The following is a 6669-nucleotide window of genomic DNA, read 5'->3' on the forward strand; positions in this document are numbered from 1 at the left end:
ATATTTGTCAAATAAACAAAAGTTGGGTTAAAGGTTGTCATTCAGGATTTTCATAAGGACCAAAAGGGTCCAAACAGTTAAATTAGATGTTTTTATGAATATTATAATCTTCAAAGGACTAGAAATGTATATTGTAGCCTAATGTGCCAATTTTTGGGCTTTTTGGCCCATAGGCCCAAAATTGCAAAAAAAAATGGTTTTAAGGGATTGAAATGGTAAATTTCTCAAAACAGTGGGTAAAAGGGTAAATCTATTTCAGGGGTTAAAATGACCTTTTTACCAAAAAGGATAACAAATGCAAAGTTTTTGGAATTTGGGTCAAAATTGTAAAAGTTGTGAAAAGTTTGGACTTTAAATGAAAATTCTTTACTAAAGGGGCTGAAACTGCCAAAGAGTAAATTTTGAGTTAAAAACATTATGTAAACAAGTCTATGGGTCAAAGATGTCAAGAAAATGGTTTAAGGGCCTAAAATGTATTTTTTTTTATAATAGGGGACTATGATTGTCATTTTATTAAAGAAGGGTTGAATAGGTCAAACCAATATTTTTGAGTCAATTATTTTATTATTAAGATATTTGGGTTAAAAATACCAAATTATAACTTATGAAAATAGAATGAAGAATATACATATATTTTCAAATATCGTTATAAACAATCGACAAGCTTCGTGCCGTTGCGATTTAACAATTGTTCAATCAAGCTTCCGACAAATATACTATACCTAAAACGAGTAAATATTCAAATTGTTGGGCATGAAAGAATTCTAATCATGCTTATTGGGCCTTCGTGACCCATTGACATGACTTTTGGGCCTAACAATAATAACACATGTCTATTGGGCCTCAGTTGCCCATTTGCATTGCTAGTAAGGTCCAAATAAATCATATGCGAAATGGGCCAATGCATCCTTCGTATACCCAACAACCTTAAATAACACACGTAATTAGTAGGACCTCGTAATCCTCTTCTCCTCGTTTGTTAGGCTTACCTTCAATTCAAGTAAACAGATCTAGTTCGTTAATCAATGGTAATCAAATTCGTTAGATTAAGTGAGTAATAACGGGCGACACCTTTAAGTGTTGTTCGCAGTCTATAGTTATAATCAAAGTCTCCTAGAGGGAGGGAGAGAGTTTGTGTATAGATCTATACGGGGGTGACTCCCCCACACCTCAGTTGTTCGCTACAGTTAGACTCGGCCAGTCTAGGGTGACAAAATCTTAAGATCAATTCCGGTGTTCACTAGAATGCTAAGACAGACGAACTAGTCATTATCATGCATGGTTATAACGACTCACACAATAAATCCAATGCGGAGTAATCAAGGAAAATCATAACCATTCGTTGTGACAGTATAATAATTCAAAACACTCATATTATATTATCGGAAAACATCGGGTTTTTCGAGGAAATCAACACCATTCACTTGTATTTTTTTTAATAACAATAATGCAAAACTTCTCATTTATACACGCCTTGAAATCATTCATGCACAAACCTATGGATCTTCACACTTTAACATAAACAATGGTCTTTTCAGAAAATATCAGATTTTATGGGTTTTTATAAACTACACAAAACATTTTCATAACAACCCTGCTTATGAACTCACCAACATTCCATATGTTGATGTTTTCAAAATAACTTGTATTCTCAGGTAACAGGTAAGCAGAAGAGTAAAACCAAGTATGTTAGGTTGTTATGCTTTGAAAACTTTCAAACAATTTACGCTATGAATATGTAATATTTAGACAATGTGCTTAATGTGAACAATGTCAGTTGTAATGTATTAATACAGGGTGATGTTTATGTTATGTTTCATGTATATTCATTGTGATGATATTCAATTCGAGTCACGCGAGCCCTCGAACATTTCCGCCATCTGGTTTGGGGGTGTGACAAACACAAAGGAGGACACCGAGCACGAAACCGAGAAGGAAGAAAGTGGATCTGAATTTGAAGAAAGCGACCTTGAAGGCAAACTCAGAAACACCATGGATGACATCACAGATATACCCATGTGATAGCATAAGGGGAGAATGCATGACGACACCGGGCCGGGACTCGTGTAACCCGTGATTCCAGCAATTGCTAACTTTGAACTAAAAGGTCACATACTCGCCCAACTCAAGGAAATCCCATTTTACGGGAAAGATCACGAAGACGCATATAAGCATATCGATGAGGTCAACAACATAGCTGACTACTTCAACATCCCTAATGTACCTCGTGAGACCGTCTTGCTTCGTATGCTACCAGTTACATTTAAGGGAGCCGCAAAAGATTGGCTGAAATCACTCCCTCCAGGATCTATCACCACATGGGCTAAAATGCGTGAAGAATTCATAGATAAATTTTGCCTTCCCTCCAAAATAGCAAAATTGAAGAAAGCAATTGCAAAATTTGAGCAACAAGTGGGAGAGTCACTTTATGAGGCGCGGGAAAGGTACAAAGGCTTATTAAGGAATTGCCCCCACCATGATCTTAACATCCAACAAGAGGTCTCCATTTTCTATGATGGAGTAAATGTGACGACTAGGTAAATCCTTGATTCCCAAGGACCACTCACGAAGAAAAATCCTAGTGTTATAAAGGAGCTAATTGAAGAATTCTCTAAGCACTCTATAGAGTATCATAATCCAAGGAACGACTCGACTCGAGGGGTGGTGAACCCAGTCAATGATAGTATGGCAACCGTGATGGCTAAATTGGAAAGTATGGATCGAAGAATGACAAAGATGGATCAATCCATCCATGCCATTTGGGTGGGATGTGAAAACTGTAGTGGGCCTCAACTGACTAAAGATTGTGATCTAGTCGAGCATGGGAACCAGAAAGCACAAGTATGTTACTCAGGTGGCGATAGATATGATGAAGATTGGCGAAAATTGAAAAAAGAGTGGCTACCTTATGATGAGTACAAAAAGGAAAATGAGGAGAAATGTAGGATAAAGACAAGAGGGTTCTATCAAAAAGAGGAACCGGTGCAAGAGAAGAAAATGGACTTTAAAGATATGCTCACAAGATTTGTAGCTGCATCCGAGAAAAGACACAACAAAATCGATGCTGCAATAAGAGAACAACAAGCCATGATGAAAGAGCAACAAACATTGATGAGAAATCAGCAGGCCTCTATACTAAACATTGAAAAACAGTTAGGCCAACTTGCACTACAAATCAATCAAAGAGCACCGGGTGAACTTCCAAGAAATACCGAGAAAAATACGAGAGGTGCTCAAATCAACACTGTGACGACTAGAAGTTGGAAAATAATTACCCCTCTGACACATTTAATGGGTGAGAATACAAAATAGGTGCAAGAGGAACAGAATGAAAACCTGAAATCCCAAACAGTCGACCCGACTCGTCGAGTCGGAGATAAGGACTCGATGAGTCCACAACTTGAACAGAAAATTGACCCCCCTTTGAAACCTTATCAACCTCCATTGCCATTTCCAAGCCGGGATAGACAAGAAAACCAGAATGAAGATTATCAAAAGTTTCTGGAACACATCAAATCCCTTCAAATCAATATTCCTTTCATAGAAGTGGTTACACAAATGACCAAGTACGCAAAATTATTAAAGTCGCTACTCACTAATCAAAAGAAATTGGAAGAGGTGTCCAAGGTGTTGCTTAATGAGAATTGTTCAGCCGCAATGTTGAAAAAATTACCAAAGAAGATGGGAGACCCGGGTAGCTTAACTTTTCCATGCCAATTTGGGAATCTAGCTACTATGCATTAGCGGATTCGGGGGAGAGTGTTAATCTCATGTCATACCCTTTCTTTAAGAAGTTGAACCTTCCGGAATCGAAACCAATCCGTATGGCAATTCATTTAGCAAACAAGATGGTGACCTTCCCAAGGGGAATATGTGAGGACTTATTGGTAAAAGTTGATAAATTTGTATTCCCTGCGGATTTCATCGTGTTAGAGATGGAAGAGGACCACCGAGTTCCGATCATTCTTGGAAGACCTTTCCTAAACATTGCAAGTGCTTTAGTAGACATGAGAGAATCCAAGCTTACCCTTCGGGTGGGAGATGAGTCAGTTACATTTGGAGTTGATCAAGCCATGAAGCATTCCAAGTATAGTAATGACACGACATTTTCGGTGGACACTTTGGAAGAACGAATGGCAGAATGGAAAGAGGACCACCCAAACGAGCCCGCCATTGACCTTGAAGACAATTTTGATGCTAAAAAAGACTTAAAGGAGATAGAAAAACTGCTCGAAGAAGCTGAATATGAAGAAATAATCAGAAATGCACAAAGGTCTACTCGCCGAGTCGTTGGCACTGACTCGACGAGTCCATTTGAAAAATCGTGATCAGACATCAATTTTGGCATGGACTCGACGAGTCCCCTCTCTAGGCTCGACGTGTTCAGTGTACAAAACACAAAATTAGAGCTGAAAACTTTGCTTGAACATTTAGAATACGCATTTCTCGAAGAAGGTAAACAAAAGCCTGTTACCATTGCTTCCGACCTCACCAAATCTGAAAAAGAAGAGTTAGTTCAAGTTTTGAAGAAAAGGAAGAATGCCATCGCATGGAAAATTACCGACATAAGAGGAATAAGTCCTTCATATTGCTCCCATAAGATAAATCTTGAAGAAGGTGCAAAACCGGTAGTGCAACACCAAAGGCCTTTAAACCCAAACATGCAAGAAGTGGTCAGGAAAGAAGTTGTTAAGCTCTTAGATGTGGGTATTTAGATTCGATTTCCGATAGTCCATGGGTTAGTCCCGTTCAAGTAGTGCCAAAGAAAGGAGGGATGATGGTCGTGACCAACGAGAAGAACGAGCTAATACCTACACGAATGGTAACCAGTTGGCGGGTGTGCATCAATTATCGTAAGCTAAACGATGCCACTTGGAAATACCACTTATCTCTCCCTTTTATTGATCAAATGCTTGAGCGTTTATCGGGCCATTGCTATTATTGTTTTTTAGATGGGTTTTCAGGTTATTTCCAAATCTCTATTGACCCAATTGATCAAGAGAACACCACTTTTACTTGTCCAACTAGTACATTTTCTTATCGACGCATGCCCTTTGGGTTATGCAATGCGCTGACGATTTTCTAAAGATGCATGACGGCAATATTCCATGATATGGTGGAAAAATTCATGGAAGTATTATCCATGGATGATTTTTCTATTTTTGGCTCTTCTTTTCATGATTGTCTTGCTAACCTTGACTTGATGCTTGCTAGGTGTGAAAAGACCAATCTAGTATTGAACTGGGAGTAATGTCACTTTATGGTGAAAGAAGTCATTGTATTAGGCCATAAAGTTTTCAAGGCGGGGATTGAGGTGGATCGAGTGAAAATTGACACTATTGCTAAATTACCCCCACCAACTAATGTGAAGTGCATTAGGAGTTTTCTAGGTCATGCGGGTTTTTACCGCCGCTTTATTAAAGATTTTTCAAAAATTACTAGGCCTTTAACTCAACTACTTTTGAAAGATGCACCTTTTAATTTTTCTAAAGAATGTTTAGCCTCTTTTAATATTTTGAAAGAAAAATTGACTAACGCCCTGATCATTATCGCCCCGAATTGGAACTTACCATTTGAAATAATGTGTGATGCAAATGACGTTGCCTTAGGAGTTGTACTTAGCCAAAGGGCTGAAAAGAACTTTCAACCCATTTACTATGTTAGCAAGACCCTAAATCCCATCCAAGCAAACTACACCACAGCTGAAAAAGAATTATTAGCTGTGGTGTATGCCTTTGACAAATTTCGTCCCTATTTAATTTTGTCCAAAACTACTGTGTTTACTGACCATTCTATTATTAAGTACTTGTTTGCCAAGCAGGATGCGAAGCCGAGGTTGATTCGATGGGTAATGCTACTTCAAGAATTTGACATCGAGATCAAGGACAAGAAAGGGATGGAAAACATAGCTGCTTACCATCTTTCAAGATTAGAAAATCCAGCAAGGGAAGAGATGGATGACAAGGGCATTAAAGATAGCTTCCCAGAAGAGTATCTGATGGTTATAATGAGGGAAGAGCCATGGTATGTCGATATTTCCAACTTCTTGGCAGGAGATTGTCTTCCAAAAGGGATCACTCATGAATAGAAAAAGAAGCTTTTTTCAGAAATTAAATATTATTTTTGGGATGAGCCATACCTTTTTAGAAGTTGTGTGGATGAGATTATAAGATGTGTTTTTGGTAAGGAAATCCGAGACATATTAGAGCATTGCCACAATGGACCAGTAGGAGGACATCATGGGGTACAATTTACTGCTAAGAAAGTATTTGATGCGGGGTTCTATTGGTCATATGTGATACTTGCCAAAGGACGGGTAATATTTCGGCAAGGAATGAAATGCCTCAAAGGAATATTCAAGTTTGTGAAATTTTTGACGTGTGGGGTGTGGATTTCATGGTTCCATTTCCTTTATCCAAAGGCAATAAGTACATACTTGTGGCGGTGGATTATGTCTCAAAATGGGCAGAAGCGCAAGTATTACCGACTAATGATGCAAGGGTTGTGGTTAAATTCTTAAAGAAATTATTTTCTAGATTTGGAGTACCCAAAGCATTAATTAGTGATAGGGGAATCCACTTCGCTAATGACCAATTAGCAAAAGTATTGCAAAAATATGGTGTACGCCATAGGTTTTCAACACCTTACCATCCACAAACAAATTGGAAA

The 6669-nt window shown here is 38.3% G+C and overlaps 1 non-coding gene across 1 annotated transcript; it reads right to left on the reverse strand.

Moving 5' to 3' along the window:
• Nucleotides 1-2376: 2376 nt before the first annotated feature.
• Nucleotides 2377-2483, reverse strand: LOC145049078 (small nucleolar RNA R71). The gene has a single exon (XR_013683195.1). It is a non-coding gene; the product is annotated as a small nucleolar RNA R71 (small nucleolar RNA).
• Between the last annotated feature and the right edge of the window lie 4186 nt (nucleotides 2484-6669).

This window comes from Lactuca serriola, chromosome 4, assembly GCF_051521515.1.
Source record: "Lactuca serriola cultivar US96UC23 chromosome 4, Lser_US96UC23_V15, whole genome shotgun sequence".
In the NCBI taxonomy this organism is placed as follows: domain Eukaryota; kingdom Viridiplantae; phylum Streptophyta; class Magnoliopsida; order Asterales; family Asteraceae; genus Lactuca; species Lactuca serriola.